The sequence below is a fragment of the Arachis ipaensis genome, chromosome B4 (assembly GCF_059453495.1).
Source record: "Arachis ipaensis isolate K30076 ecotype BB chromosome B4, ASM5945349v1, whole genome shotgun sequence".
In the NCBI taxonomy this organism is placed as follows: Eukaryota; Viridiplantae; Streptophyta; class Magnoliopsida; order Fabales; family Fabaceae; genus Arachis; species Arachis ipaensis.
In genome coordinates this window covers 77372671-77389014 of record NC_142439.1, presented here as the reverse complement: position 1 = coordinate 77389014, position 16344 = coordinate 77372671, and the positions used below count along the sequence as shown (strand labels likewise).

Here is a 16344-nt window from a genome sequence, read left to right as displayed (position 1 = left end):
TGTTACATCAATTTGTTTAGCTTTTTCATTCACCCATTCTCCATTACTCTTTTGATGAGTAATTTGCCATAATTCTTGAATGTCAGGCTCGACACCGGTTCTAGGATGGCGCTGCAAATTTTTTGGAAGTGTAAAATATAGCATGTAGTTAAGTGCAAACATGACATAGCAAAAAATAGAAGACCAAATTAAAACTTTAAGACTATTTACCCGATCACGTCTAACAACTTGAAATGTCCTTCGACCAACAATATGGGGTACAACATGATGCTTTCTATTATCTTTGTTTCTTAAACTTTTTTCCTATAGAAGACCAAACTCACAAAAGACAAAAGGAGGTCAGCTATAATAATTTGCATTGACCTAAAATAGCAAAACAACATAAAAAAAACCTCAATGGTTGTCACAATGAAAATTTTAAACCTGAAAAGAAGGACTTCCAAAGTAGGACACCAAAGTCTCCCATGTCTCCGGTAGAACATTGTTTGGTGGATTTTGAAGGCGCTCCTCATCAGTTTGATACAACTCATAGTGCTCACGCAATCTTGAGCGCCAACTTCGATAACATATGTTAGCCTTAGCTAAAATCATATTGCGCATTACTTGCGTATCAGCTATATCAAACTTTTCCTACAAATGATTTGTCAAAGTTAGTTAGCAGAAATAACTTCTATAATAAACTGAATAACAGAAAATATAAATATCTATTACCAAAATGATGTCGCATATTTTTTGCTTGACATCATCTCCAACTTGGCTCCATTTCTCCATTTCTCTACATCCAAAGGAGCATTTTGTCTTGTAACAATACCCACTTCAGATGCAAACAGATCAGCATGGATGCCATTAGGAGCTAAGTTCTCCAAAGAGATCGGCAATTCCAATTTCCCATTTGTCTTTGTTTTGATAACCCTATTTGTTGCAATCCCACGCGAAGGTCCCCTTTTACCAATACGCCTATCAACAGGGGCAGTGGGTGGTGCTGAAGTAGTGTCTGCCGGGGCTGGGACAGATGCTGCTGGGGCTGGGGCAGGGGCTGCATGGGCTGCCAGGGCTGGGGCAGGGTCTGCCGGGGCTGCAGGGGCTAACGGGGCTGGGACAGATGCTGCAGGAGCTGGGATAGGTGCTGCAGGGGCTGCCGGGGCTGGGACAGGGGCTGCAGGGGCTGGGACAGGTGCTGCAGGGGCTGCCGGGGCTGGGGCGGGGGCAGGGGCACGCGCTGCAGGGGCCGTGGCAGGTGCTCGTGGTGTATAACCAGATGCAGCAGCCCTTGTCAATCTCCGTGTAGCCATTATGTTACGCAATCTACAATAAAGTTAACAGAGATAAAATTAGAAAAATGAAATAAAAAAATAGCAACATCGTTTAATATATAATTACACAAAGGAAAGCACATCAATAAAAGTTGGTACTTGATTCAAAATATATTATAGTTTTCAAAAAAGTTAAACAAGTGGAATAAAGATTGAAGAACTTAGCAAATGCAAATATGATGTAATTCATAAAGTTTAACCACTTTAAAGGCAATCACCATTCCTATACAAAAAATGGATAACGTATATTCACAATCCTGTACAAAAAGCGGGGCATGACATAACATAGCATCACAGCGGCTATCACTTTCAAAATCACCAAAAAAAGTGCAAACAATAGAATCAAAATAATAAAACCCAGAAACAAAAAATAGAACAAACATATCAACTCTCCAAATAACCTAAAAATCAAATAATCAACCATGTTACACACCAATACTTTCAACCACAACAACATCAGCATAATCAACTAACAATATTTTCAACCACAATAACAGCAGAATCAAGGTTCAATATTTCAGCTAAGATTATCAACTAACAGCATATTTAACAATACTCAAATAAACTGAAGTTACCTTTAGCAGAAACGTAATAGGACCAGACCCGACCAGCAGGAGAAGAAGGACAATCGAATCAGACCAGCAGAGGCAAAGGACAACGCCGGATGAGCAGAGCAGCATAAACTATCCTAGATTAATGCAATGTAAAATACACAAAATTATTAACAGAATTTAAACAATATCTCTATGTTACTAAGGATTAAATAGTTACCTACTTTACTCAATTCACAAACACAAAAGTATAAAAAAAATATTGGAACAGAATAAAAAGAAAGCATAAGCTAATAACACTAATATAGTCAAACAGATATAAAAACTAATATTTTCAGTCACAACATCAGCAGAATCAAGGTTCAATACTACTTTTAGCTGGACTTACCTTCAGCAGAGGAGACGAGCAGAGCAGACCGCCAACAGACCAATGAAACACGGCTGAACCAGAAGAAATTGAAGACTGCAACACAACACCAGAAGAAGACCCTTTTTTAAAAATTCATCATTTCACTATCAAGCTAGAAGACAAACTTTTTAGTGCTAATAGAGGTTTCTTCTGCTTTATTATGTAACTCAGATTTTCCAACTTTAGTATACAACCTTCAAGAAAGGAAAAAGAACAAACAGAACAACATATTAAATCATTTATTTTTACATAATTAGCATCAAGTTTTCTCTTCTAAACCTACAATAAAACAGCAAGAATTACGTCCACAAAATTAATTTATAACAACTACATATTAGAAAAAATCATCACCTCTAGACTGAAGAATGACAGAAGCAGATCCAAGTTCAGTTCTCAGCGACGGGTTGGGGCCGTTCCACCGTCGAAGACGCAGGCCACCGGGGAGGAGATGTGACCGCACGATCAGAGATTCGGCACGAGCAGAGCTTCGGCAGGAACAGTGCACATCCAGCAGAGGACTCACCCACCAAGACGACCACAGATACGGTGGTAGCAGAAACAGAAGAGGCTAGACGCAGAGGCAGAGAAGGCGGAAGGCAGCGGAGCCAAGACGGCCACGCCGATAGAGACGGAGGTGAGGAGTGGCACCCACGAACCAGATTCGACCAGCGACTTGAGGACCACGACGCAGCCGGAGACGTCTCCGAGGGGCTACGCCGGTTACTCTTTCTCCCGCAAGCAGCTCCTTTTTCCCTCGCAGATAGGGTTTGTTGACGGCGCCATGGGTTGAGAGTTACTGAGTGTGAGGCTTCGAGTGAGGTGGGGGAATGGGGGAACCTTAGGGTTTTTTTACCATTTTACATTCACTAGCTATTAGCCCTTGGTTTTTTTAACATTGCATTTAGTTTTTTACATTTTCTTGGAATATTTTTAACTCTTTGTTATTTATATTTAAAAATTAATAAAAAAATTTAAATTTTACAAATTAGTTTTAAGTTATCTTAAAATTCTGATTATTATAAATTATGTACTAATTTTCTAAAGGAATATAAATTAATATTTACATCATTTAAAAATTAATGAATATGTAAAAAATAATCTATACAATATATTTTAAAAGAATTATATAAAAAAAAATTTTATTTTTGAAACAAAATAAAATTATTTTAAAAAAATATAAAGACAATTTTTTTTAATTCTTAAAGTTTTTAACATTTTGAAAAAAAAATGTATAAATTATACACATATTTTGTGACACAAAATAAAACTTGTTACAAACAATATTAAATTTCGTGACAAATTAATTTTTTGTTACAAATTAATTTAAGTTTTTCAGACAAAAAAATATTTTGTTACAAAACATTTGATTTTTTGAAACAAAAAAACTATTTTGTTACAAAATACTACGAATTTTTGCAACTACTCTATGTTTTGTTACAAAACATTACAATATTTTGTAACAAAACACCGGCGCGTTACAAAAACTACCATCATTTGTAACAAAATAAAATGTATTGTTACAAAATATCTGGATGTTTTGTAACAACTTGTAATGTTGTTACAAAACATACTTTTTTTTGTAACAATCAGCAACTATTAATACAAAAAAAGGGTTTTTTGTAACAATTTTTAATTTGATACAAAATTTTTGTTACAAATGTTCCATTTTCTTGTAGTGTATGTTTATGCACTCTTGTTGATTTTAATTTCCTTTAATGGAATTTATGTTTTATGTTTCTTATTGTTTAATTGAGTTGTTATTATTGTTTTCTTGCATTGGTAGCTGTTAGATTTTATATTTCTTGTTATTTTACCATGCTTTCATTTTATGCCTTTCAAATATTTGATAAAATGTTTGGTTAGATTTTAAAGTAGAATTTTGTACTCTTGATTTGGAATGAGTAATTGGAAACTCTTGAATTGTCAAATTCTTTTGTTGATGGTGATTGAGAATTGCTAGTTGGCTTGAATTCCACTAAAGCTAATCTTTGATTAGGACTTGTGGACTAGATTCAATTTTACCCACTTGACTTTGTTTCAATTGTTAGAGGATAACTAAGTGAGAGAAAAGACAACTACCATCATAATTGAGGATGATAATGAGAATAGGAATTTCAATTCTCACTCCTTGGCAAGACCTTTCTTAGTTGTTAGCTTATTTTCTTGCCATTTACATTTCTTGTCTCACTCCAAAATACCTCATAACTAATAATATGCACACTTTCCTGCGATTCCTTGAGAGACGACCCGAGGTTTAAATACTCTTGGTTTTTATTGGTTTGCACTTGTGACAAACAAATTAAACTTTGATTGAGAGTTAATTGTTAGTTTGGATCTATACTTCGACGAGATTATTTTTGTGAAAATTCCTAACCAACGATTCTCCTACGTCAAGTTTTTGGCGCCGTTGCCGGGAAATTGTATATGTGCGCTTGTTATTGGTTATTGTATATATGTTAATATTGTGAATAGCTTGATTTTTGGTTTGTTTGCTAGTTTTTGCTAGTTGCAGAAGTTTATTTTCTTTGTTTCTTATTAGCTTTCATTTTTATTTTCTCTTGTCACCATGAATTATCACCACTTTGGCTATGAGTTTGGTTCTAACTATGTTGTAGGAAATGGAAATTACAATGAGGATATGCATCAAGGATGGACAATCAAAGGTAGGAGGAACCTCAAGCTTATGGACAACCTCCATGGTAACAACCCCCTCCAATGTACTATGAGCATGAACCATTCCATGATACATACCAATCCAATGGTTATGGTGGACCTCATTGTGGTTATCAACCACAACCACCATATGCCTATGGGCCCTGTCCTCGACATAACCCTCAACAACCATACTCACAAGCTTCATACCACCAAACACCTTCCTATAACCCATCTCCATCATATTGCCAACCTTGTATACCTCAATCATATGAGTCATATGAACCATACATAGAACCACAACAATTTCAACACAATTACTTCCAAGAACCACCTCCATATACACTATCTATATGCCCTTACCAAGGAACCACCTTTCTATTATGAACCATTTCTCCCAAACAATGAACCCTCCTATCCACCCCAAACACCAATGGATAACTCTCATTTCAATTCTCCAAGAGCAAAGGGAGCTTTATACTATTCTCCAAGGGGTAGTAACTAATTTAGTCTCTCAACGCTTAGATACTCAAAGCACTCCCATGGTCACATGTGGAGAATCAAATGAAGAGTGGAGTATGAAAGAAAGATTAAAAACTCCAGTAGAAAATGAAGAATGGGACTTTGTATTGGAACAATTGGAGGAAGCCGTAATTGTTGAAGAGGAAGAAGTGGTTGAAGACTTAGGAGATGTTGAAAGTCCATGGGAATCTAAAGTTATAGAGCCCTCTAAAATTAAAGAGGTTGATCAAGAGATGGATTCAATTGTTGATGAGTTTCTATCTACATTAGCTAATCACCTCAATGATTTTGTTGAATCCTCTTTCATTGGACATGAAGTAAAGGTCAAAGAGGAATATGCAAACCTCCAAGTCCCTTGGCAAGCAATGAGGAAGAGATTGAATTGGAAGAAGGTTGCCAAGAGGTGGAGGTAAATCAAGAAGAGCACAAGGGAGTGGAGCTTGCAAGATTATTGGGTAAATCTCTTATTCCTAAACTTTCTTATTCCACTTGAATATGGTTTGCTTGAGACGGATGATCAACTTAGAGCTCTTTGTGGCTTTAAGAGCCAAAGGGAGATGGTTAATGGGTAGAAACACCATTCTAGCACTACAAAAAGGTATATGGTCACGGTTTCATCGTGACCATAGCTAGTGAAAAGGGTGACCATAGGTCTATGGTCACGATTTTTCACCGTGGCCTATTCTGTCGTAGCCATAGACCTATGGTCACAGTTTCTATCGTCACGGTTGTGGTGTTCAAATTCTGGCACTTTAGGCCACATTTTTTTACCGTGACCATAGGTTAATCTATGGTCATGCATAAAAATTGTGACCATAGGTTGCTCTATGGTCACCCCTTTATTAGAACTGTGACCATAGCCTAATCTATGGTCACGGTTTTTACCGTGACCATAGCCTCTATGGTCACCCCACTTAAAACCGTGATCATAGCTTTATTTATGGTCACGATTTTCACTGTGACCATAGCCTCTATGGTCACCTCACCTTAAAACCGTGACCATAGCCTGATCTATGGTCACGGTTAGCCTCTATGGTCACCCCACTTAAATCCGTGACCATAGCCTTATCTATGGTCACGATTTTCACCGTGACCATAGCTTTTATGGTCACCCCACCTTAAAACTGTGATCATAGCCTTATCTAACCGTGACCATAGCCTTATCTATGGTCACAGTTTTTCACCGTGACTATAGCCTCTATAGTCACCCCACCTTAAAATCGTGACTATAGTCTTATCTATAGTCATGGTTTTTACTGTGACCATAACTTATCTATGGTCACCTCACCTTAAAACTGTGACCATAGCCTTATCTATGGCGACGGTTTTTACCGTGACCATAGCCGATTTGTTTTATGAGATTTATTTTTTTAAAGCATAATCACCTCCCAAAATGATGATAATCACAAAATAAATCTAAAAATAAAAAATGATAATCAATAATTAAGATAAGTTGTGATTAAAGTAACCATCTAACATATCAATATAATTGAATGAATACACTTGTCTCAATCTCAATTTTATACAGTGATATATACACTAACACTAAGTAGACACTATTAACAAATAAGTAGGTGTAATACCAAGAAAACAATTAGGTACACTACCAACTGCAGCTTCCACTGAATCCATATTAGCAATGGAAGAATTAATCCCAGTAACTGAACTATTTGGAGTAGCATAATTAATCCAACTTGTGCTTGAGTTGTTCGTGGTGCTGATGTTGGTACTATCAAGGGAGCTTCGAGATATTACACTTAATTTTCTAATATCCTCAGTATGGACTTCTCCATCCTTGGAGTTAAGAGGTAGCCTCAACCTTTGGGTTGCTTCAGCCACAACCAATTGATGCTCTAAAGTCTCATAAACCTGATACAAATGGATATGTAAATTTTTTGTTAAGTCAATGAAACATATTCTATGACTGTTGACTAATCATATATTGGCCAAGGACTAAAATGATATATGAAATATAACTTCAGTACTAAATAGCTAAACAAACTAAATCAAGTAAAAAGACTACCAAATGAAGCTCACGAGGAGGTGCTAAAATAATATATAAGTTACTAATGTTCTAATAATACTAAATTACTAATATGAATAAATTAAAAAAAACAAGTAACAAATCAGAAAAAATGCAACAGAGAACAATAATTAATAGCCCTAATATTTAGAAGTTCTGATAATAAAAAATAACATCCCTAATCACAAGTTTTAATAATCAAAATCAAGACCCACACTCCTAGTAAGAAGTTCTTATAATCGAAATCCCTATTCCCTAATTAAAATATTAATTAATTATAATAATTAATTATTTACATGAGAAGAGAGGAAGAAGACAACCGGAGAAGAGAGCATAGAAGAGGTGGCGGAGCTAACAGATAAGAAGATGACCGGACCGAGCAGAGAAGCGGTAGTCATCACCGAGAAGTAGTTAGTCAAACTAGTAATCCGCAAGCAGCAAAGCGTCAATGCTGGACCACCAAAATAAAAGAGGAAAAAGAAATGTCAAAACTGGAATAAGACCTTTCTTGGTACATTTAATATGCTCAGTTCAGTTCAATTATATTTACCAGAGAAGCACTATCAGTCATCAGTCATCACTCGTCCATCGTCAGTCGTCACCGTCGTCAGTCAAACAAGGAGTTTTGGCACAGGAAAACGTGTTTCTGAGTCTGGTGAGTAGTGACGGTTGCTGGTCAGGGTGGCGCTGTGCGGGAGGGGAGGAGAGTGCATGGCTGGGAGAGAGGGTTAGGCTCCATGGATGTTTTGGAAAATAGGGTTAGGAAGAAGGAGGGTCATGTTAAGAAGAAACGGGTAAGGGCTCGATGGTTTTCTTCTTTTTTTTCTTTGATAAGAGTTTATCAAATGAAACAAAAAGGGATAAATGAACGAAGGGAAATTTAGGGGAGGGGGAATTGGGAAAATTTTTTTTGGGGGGGGGGGGAGGGGGAAATTAGGTTCAAAAGGGCACCGTTTGGGGGCAGGGGTTTTTTAAAAAAAAATTACTGTGATCATAGGCCACCCCTAAAACCGTGACCATAGGTACTCTATGGTCACCCTTTTTCGTAAAATCGTGACCATAGACCCTTTTAGGTTGCTCCTCAAAATCGTGACCATAGACTATTTTAGGTCACTCCCAAAATCTTGACTATAGACCTTTTTAGGTCATCCTTTCGAAAAATAGTGACCATAGATCCTTTGAGGTCACCTCCAAAACCATGATCATAGACCCCTTTGGGTCACCCCCCAAAACCATGACCATACACCCTTTTATGTCACTTCCAAAACCGTGACCATAGATCCCTTTAGGTCACTCCCCAAAACCGTGACCATAGACTCTTTTAGGTCACCCCAAAACCATGACCATAGACACCTTTAGGTCACCCTCAAAACTGTTACTATAGACCCTTTTTGGTCACTATAAAAAACTATGACCATAGACCCCTTCAGGTCACCTCCCAAAACCGTGGTCATAGACCCTTTTAGGCCACATTTTTTTAAAAAACCGTGACCATAGCTTTTTTTTGTCACGGTAAAAAACTGTAACCATAGAGGGTCTATGGTCACGGCTTTTTACCGTGACAAAAAAAACCGTGGCCAAAGATCCAAAATGTTGTAGTGTAGGTTCATTATGGTTGAAAGCTCAAAGTCTAATTACAAGGGATGGTGTAGTGCTAAATTAGAAGGATCTAGGAAGTTGTTTGGGTTCATGAGTGAGGATTCCAAGCCTAAGTCACTCGGTTGGAATATTGATGATCAACTTGAGGACGGGTGGAGAAACAAGATTTGGAATCCCGGTATACATCATGTGGATCAATTTTGGGAGCTCAAAGCTTGTGTGAAAATCCATCAAAGCTTGATGCAATTTATTTGGAATGTTGGAGCTTATTGGAAGTCCAAGCATTGGTGAAAGTTCAAGGATGAGTATAAGCACAAGCCACCATGACAAAGAGCTTCCCAAATGTCCAACTTAAGGACTTAAAATAAAAGTGCTAGGTGAGAAATACCCCACCATAGTAATCTCTTTCCATTCTCTTGTATATATAGTTGATGAATGAATTGAGTTACCACTGTTAGGTACTTTCTTACCTTTTATATCACTTTTATATATATTGCCTTAGTTGTTAGTTTGTTTGGTTAGATTTATGCCTTAAGTTGTAGGTTATTTGTTTTAAATTTCTTCTTTGTTTGAATTGAAATTTTGTTTGAATTGCATAGTAGAGTATTTGAAAAATTCTTCAATAAGATAAGGATTTTGTTATTTTTGAATTTTGGTTGGTGTTAGACATATAAATAGTGGGTGGGAGTGTCCTATTTCTATTTTATGCTTCTTTAAAAATAAAAAAGGGTTCATCACGCGTATGCCTGACCCACGCATACGCGTGACCCCCTATTCTGGTTAAAAACTGAACGTGCCAGGATCGTGAGTAGACTGTGCCATCGCACAGTCCTAACAGTGAGTTGTGCAGGTAGTGTGTGGGCATTGTGCGTCTAGCACAATTTCTTCTCACGCGTACGTGTGACCTACGCGTACGCGTCACCCCCATTTCTGCCACTCACGCGTATGCGTGACCTACGCATACGCATCACCCCCCATTTCTGCTACTCACGCGTACGCGTGACCTTCCACGTACGCGTGACATCCTTGCCCTGTTTCACGCACTCTTCTTTTCTTCTCTCTTCTCCATTTCTTTTCTTCTTTTCTCTTCTCCTCTCTTCTTTCCTTCTTTCAACCACCATCCACCACTATCAACCACTATCCACCATTATTTCCTTTAGTTAGTTAGTTAGTTAGTTTAATTTTCTGTTTTAGTGGATAAGTGTTGGATTATTAATCTTGTTTGCTGATTATTGTTGTTGATTACTGAGAGGATGCTATTTTAGCATCGTTGTTGTTAACATTCATTGTTGGATTTCTTTATTGAGGTTATATTTTGTTGCTTGGTATTGAATTGTTCATGCTTAATTTTGTGCATACCAAGTACTTATGACATTGCCTTCAAAATGCTTTTGGATTTCTAAATTGCATGTTTTGGCCACCATGTGATTTGTTTTCATTATCAATTATTAGGCAATTACTTCTATTCGATGCATTTTTTGTTAGGTGATGCTTGTTTATGATCAATCTTTATTTATGTCACCTAGTTTATTCATTGAGATTTTGGGAATTATGAAATTGGATTGTAAGCTTACCTAATGACATTTTTGGAGCTTTTTAAGTGATGAGCGGATATTTTATACGCTTTTTAGGGTTAATTTCATAGAGTTTTTAGTATATTCTAGTTAGTTTTTTGTTTATTTCCATTAGTTTTTAGGAAAAATTCATATTTCTGGACTTTACTATGAGTTGTGTGCTTTTCTGTAATTTCAGATATTTTTCTGGCTGAAATTGAGGGAGCTGAACAAAAATCTGATTCAGGCTGAAAAAGGACTGCTGATGCTGTTGGATTCTGACCTCACTGCACTCAAAGTGGATTTTCTGGAGCTACAGAACTCAAAATGGCGCGCTTTCAATTGCGTTGGAAAGTAGACATCCAGGGCTTTCCAGCAATATATAATAGTCCATACTTTGCTCAAGGATAGACGATGTAAACTGGCGTTCAATGCCAGTTCTCTGCCCAATTCCGGCGTCCAGCGCCAGAAAAGGATTAAAAGTTGGAGCTCAACGCCAGAAATGGATCCAAACCTGGCGTTGAACGCCCAAAACAGCCTTATGCACGTGAATTGTTTAAGTCTCAGCCCCAGCACACACCAAGTGGGCCCCAGAAGTGGATCTCTGCACCACCCATCATAGTTTACTCATTTTTTTTGTAAACCTAGGCTACTAGTTTAGTATTTAAACAACTTTTAGAGACTTATTTTGTATCTCATGACATTTTTAGATCTGAACTTTATACTCTTTGACGGCATGAGTCTCTAAACTCCATTGTTGGGGGTGAGGAGCTCTGCTGTGTCTCAATGAATTAATGCAAGTATTTCTGTTTTCTATTCAAACATGCGTGTTCCTATCTAAGATATCCATTCGCGCCTAACTATGGAGAAGGTGATGATCAGTGACACTCATCACCTTTCTCAATCCACGAACGTGTGTCTGACAATCACCGCCGTTCTACATCAGATTGAATGAATATCTCTTAGATTCCTTAATCAGAATCTCCGTGGTATAAGCTAGATTGATGGCGGCATTCATGAGAATCTGGAAAGTCTAAACCTTGTCTGTGGTATTCCGAGTAGGATTCAGGGATTGAATGACTGTGACGAGCTTCAAACTCGCGAGTGCTGGGCGTAGTGACAGACGCAAAAGGAGGGTGAATCCTATTCCATCATGATCGGGAACCTCAGATGATTAGCCGTGCTGTGACAGAGCATTTGGACCATTTTCACAAGAGGAGGGGATGTAACCATTGACAACGGTGATACCCCAACACACAGCTTGCCATAGAAGGACGTGCGTGCGTGAATCAGAGGAAAGCAGAGATTCAGAAGACAAAGCATCTCCAAAACTCCAACATATTCCCCATTACTGCATAACAAGTAATCTTTAACCCATGCTCTCTTGTTTATTCGCAATTCAACTGATAAACACAATTGACTTCCTGACTAAGAATTGCAAGATAACCATAGATTGCTTCAAGCCAACAATCTCCGTGGGATTCAACCCTTACTCACGTAAGGTATTACTTGGACGACCCAGTGCACTTGCTGGTTAGTGGTACGAGTTGTGAAAAGTGTGATTCACAATTCGTGCACCAAGTTTTTGGCGCCGTTGCTGGGGATTGTTCGTGTTTGAACAACTGACGGTTTATTTTGTTGCTTAGATTAGGAAAATTTTTCTTTTTGGTTTAGAGTCTCTTATTATTGTTCTTAGTTAAAAATATCCTTCTTCAAAACAAGTGTTACATTTACTGCCCAATTGGCTAGAGCGTTGGTCTAAGTCCGTGGCAGTTTGGTACACTCTTTTTAAAATCTTTTTCAAAAATAATATTTTCTCTATTAAATTTTGTGCCAAACTTTAAGTTTGGTGTTTTCTAGTTGATTTCCCTTTGATTTTCGAAAATTTTAAGTTTGGTGTTCCTTCTTCATGTTCTTGTGTTCTTGTGAGTCTTCAAAGTGTTCTTGAGTTTTCCTTGTATCTCGATCTTAAAATTTTAAGTTTGGTGTTCCTTGGTGTTTTCCCTCCAAATTTTCCGAAAACAAGGAACATTAGATCTAAAAATTTTAAATCTTGCGCTATTTTATTGTTTTTCTCTTTCCTCACTAAATTCAAAAATATCTTTTCTCTCTAATTTTAAAACAAATTTTCGAAAATTATTTTTAAAAATTCAGATTTTTTTTCAAAATTTAAAATCTTTTCCAAATCATATCTTTTTCAAAACTTCCTCACCACTTTCTCTCCCTTCATTTTTTCGAAAATCTTCACCTATTTTTATTTATTTTATTAATTTATTTTATTTTTGAAATAAATAAATAAATAAATAAATAAATAAAATATTTTCTCTATTTTACATCATCTCCCTTTCTCCATCATGGACCTAAGCGGAAATGAACAGTCCAGGAGGACTCTGGGGTCATATTCTAACCCCTCTACTGCTTCATATAGGAGTAGCATCTGCATACCCTCCATTGGAGTCAGTAGTTTTGAGTTGAATCCTCAGCTCATTATCATGGTGCAGCAAAGTTGCCAGTATTCCGGTCTTCCACAGGAAGAACCTACAGAGTTTCTGGCATAGTTTCTACAGATTGCTGACACAGTACATGATAAAGAAATAGATCAGGATGTCTATAGACTATTACTGTTTCCGTTTGCTGTAAAAGATCAAGCTAAGAGGTGGTTAAATAACCAACCTAAAGCCAGCATAAGGACATAGAAACAGCTGACAGAAAAATTCCTGAATCAATACTTTCCCCCAAAACGGATAACACAGATAAGGCTGGATATCCAAGGCTTCAAACAAGGAGATAGTGAATCTCTTTATGATGCCTGGGAGAGGTACAGAGAGATGCTACAAAAATGCCCTTCTGAAATGTTTTCAGAGTGGGTTCAGTTAGACATCTTCTATTATGGGCTTACTGAAGGAGCTCAGATGTCTCTAGATTACTCAGCTGGTGGATCTATCCACATGAGAAAGACAATTGAAGAGGCTCAAGAGCTCATTGATACAATTGCCAGGAATCAGCATCTGTATCTAAGTAGTGACCCTTCCATGAAAGAAGAGGTTAAAACAGCAACTGCTGAACTCAGTCCTGCAAAACAAGCTGCTGAATTCAATCAGCAATTGGATTTTCTAACAAAGCAGTTAGCCGAATTCAAGGATAGACTACAAGAGACAAGGATGGCTAATATACATATTGAAGAACAATTTAAGCAAACAAAGCAGCAGCTGTCAAGGCAAATAACAGAAGAATGCCAAGCAGTTCAACTAAGAAGTGGGAAAACATTAAATACCCCACCTCAAGGCAGCAAAAAGCTAAGAAATGAGCAAACCACCCAAAATTCACCTGAGGACAGTAAGAGCCCAGGGAAAAGTAATTCTGGAACTAAAACGCCAGAAATTTGGTGGAAGGCTAGCGCTCAACGCCCAGACCAGGCTCAGGACTGGCGTTCAACGCCAGAAACAAGGCAGGACTGGCGTTCAACGCCAGAAATAGGCAAGGATCTGGCGTTGAACGCCCAAAATGGGCAAGATCTGGCGCTGAACGCCCAAAATGGGCACAGTTCTGGCGTTCAGACGCCAGGAACAGACAAGGAGTTGGCATCTAACGTCACTCCAGTCTCTAACTCTGGCACTCAATTGCCAGTGAGGGATCAGACACACACAAATGCTGAAAGCAACCCCTCTAAAAAGGCTTCTTCAACCACTTCTGTAGGCAATAAACCTACAGCAACTAAGGTTGAAGAATATAAAGCCAAGATACCTTATCCTCAAAAACTCCAGAAAGAGGAGCAGGATAAGCAATTTGCTCGCTTTGCAGATTATCTCAGGACTCTTGAAATAAAGATTCCATTTGCAGAAGCACTTGAGCAAATAACTTCTTATGCCAAGTTCATGAAAGAGATCTTGAGTCATAAAAAGGATTGGAGAGAAACAGAAAGAGTTCTCCTTACTGAAGAATGCAGTGCAATCATTTTAAAAAGCTTTCCTGAGAAGCTTAAAGACCCTGGGAGTTTTTTGATACCATGCATATTAGAAGGTCAATGCACCAAGACAACTTTATGCGATCTTGGGGCAAGCATCAACCTAATACCTGCATCCACTATCAGAAAGCTTGGCTTAACTGAAGAAGTCAAACCAACCCGGATATGTCTCCAACTTGCTGATGGCTCTACTAAATACCCATCAGGCGTGATTGAAGACATGATTGTCAGAGTTGGGCCATTCACCTTTCCCACTGACTTTGTTGTGCTGGAAATGGAGGAGCACAAGAGTGCTACTCTCATTCTAGGAAGACCCTTCCTAGCAACTGGATGATCCCTCATTGACGTCCAACAGGGGGAAATAACCCTGAGAGTCAATGATGATGAGTTTAAGTTGAATGCTGTCAAAGCCATGCAGCATCCTGACACATCAAAAGACTGCATGAAAGTTGATCTTATTGACTCTTTGGTAGAAGAGATCAACATGGCTGAGAGTCTCGAATCAGAGTTGGAAAACATCTTTAAAGATGTTTAGCCTGATTTAGAGGATTCAGAGGACATGATAAGCCTCTGAAATTTCTTCTGGAAGAAGAAAAACCTCCTATACCCGAGCTCAAGCCATTACCACCATCCTTGAAATATGCATTTCTGGGAGAAGGTGACACTTTTCCAATGATCATAAGCTCTGCTTTAAATTCACAGGAAGAGGAAGCACTTATTCAAGTGCTAAGGACACACAAGACAGCTCTTGGGTGGTCCATAGGTGACCTTAAGGGCATAAGCCCAGCTAGATGCATGCACAAAATCTTATTGGAGGATAATGCTAAACCAGTGGTTCAACCACAGAGACGGCTAAATCCAACCATGAAGGAAGTAGTGCAAAAAGAGGTCACCAAATTACTAGAGGCTGGGGTTATTTATCCTATTTCTGATAGCCCCTGGGTGAGCCCTGTCCAAGTCGTCCCAAAAAAGGGAGGCATGACAGTGATTCATAATGAAAAAAATGAACTGATTCCTACAAGAACAGTTACAGGGTGGCGCATGTGTATTGACTACAGAAGGCTCAATACAGCCACCAGAAATGATCATTTTCCTTTACCATTCATAGACCAGATGCTAGAAAGACTAGCAGGTCATGATTATTACTGCTTTTTGGACGGCTACTCAGGCTATAACCAGATTGCAGTAGATCCTCAGGATCAAGAGAAAACAGCATTCACATGTCCATCTGGAGTGTTTGCTTATAGAAGGATGCCATTTGGGCTGTGTAATGCACCTGCAACCTTCCAGAGATGCATGCTCTCTATTTTCTCTGATATGGTGGAAAAATTTTTGGAAGTCTTCATGGATGACTTCTCAGTATACGGAGACTCATTCAGCTCCTGTCTTGATCACCTGAAACTTGTTCTGAAAAGATGCCAAGAGACCAACCTAGTTTTAAACTGGGAAAAGTGTCACTTCATGGTGACTGAAGGGATTGTTCTTGGGCATAAAATCTCAAACAAGGGAATAGAGGTGGATCAAGCAAAAATAGAGGTAATTGAAAAATTACCACCACCTGCCAATGTTAAGGCAATCAGAAGCTTTCTGGGGCATGCAGGATTCTATAAGAGGTTTATAAAGGATTTTTCAAAAATCGCAAAACCTCTAAGCAATCTGCTAGCTGCTGACACGCCATTTGTGTTTGACACAGAGTGCCTGCAGGCGTTTGAAACGCTGAAAGCTAAGCTGGTCACAACACCAGTTATTTCTGCACCA

The 16344-nt window shown here is 38.2% G+C and overlaps 1 pseudogene; it reads right to left on the bottom strand.

Annotated features, from left to right (window-relative positions):
- Nucleotides 1–2659: 2659 nt before the first annotated feature.
- Nucleotides 2660–16344, bottom strand: part of LOC148568025 (uncharacterized) — a 49712-nt pseudogene continuing 36027 nt past the window's right edge.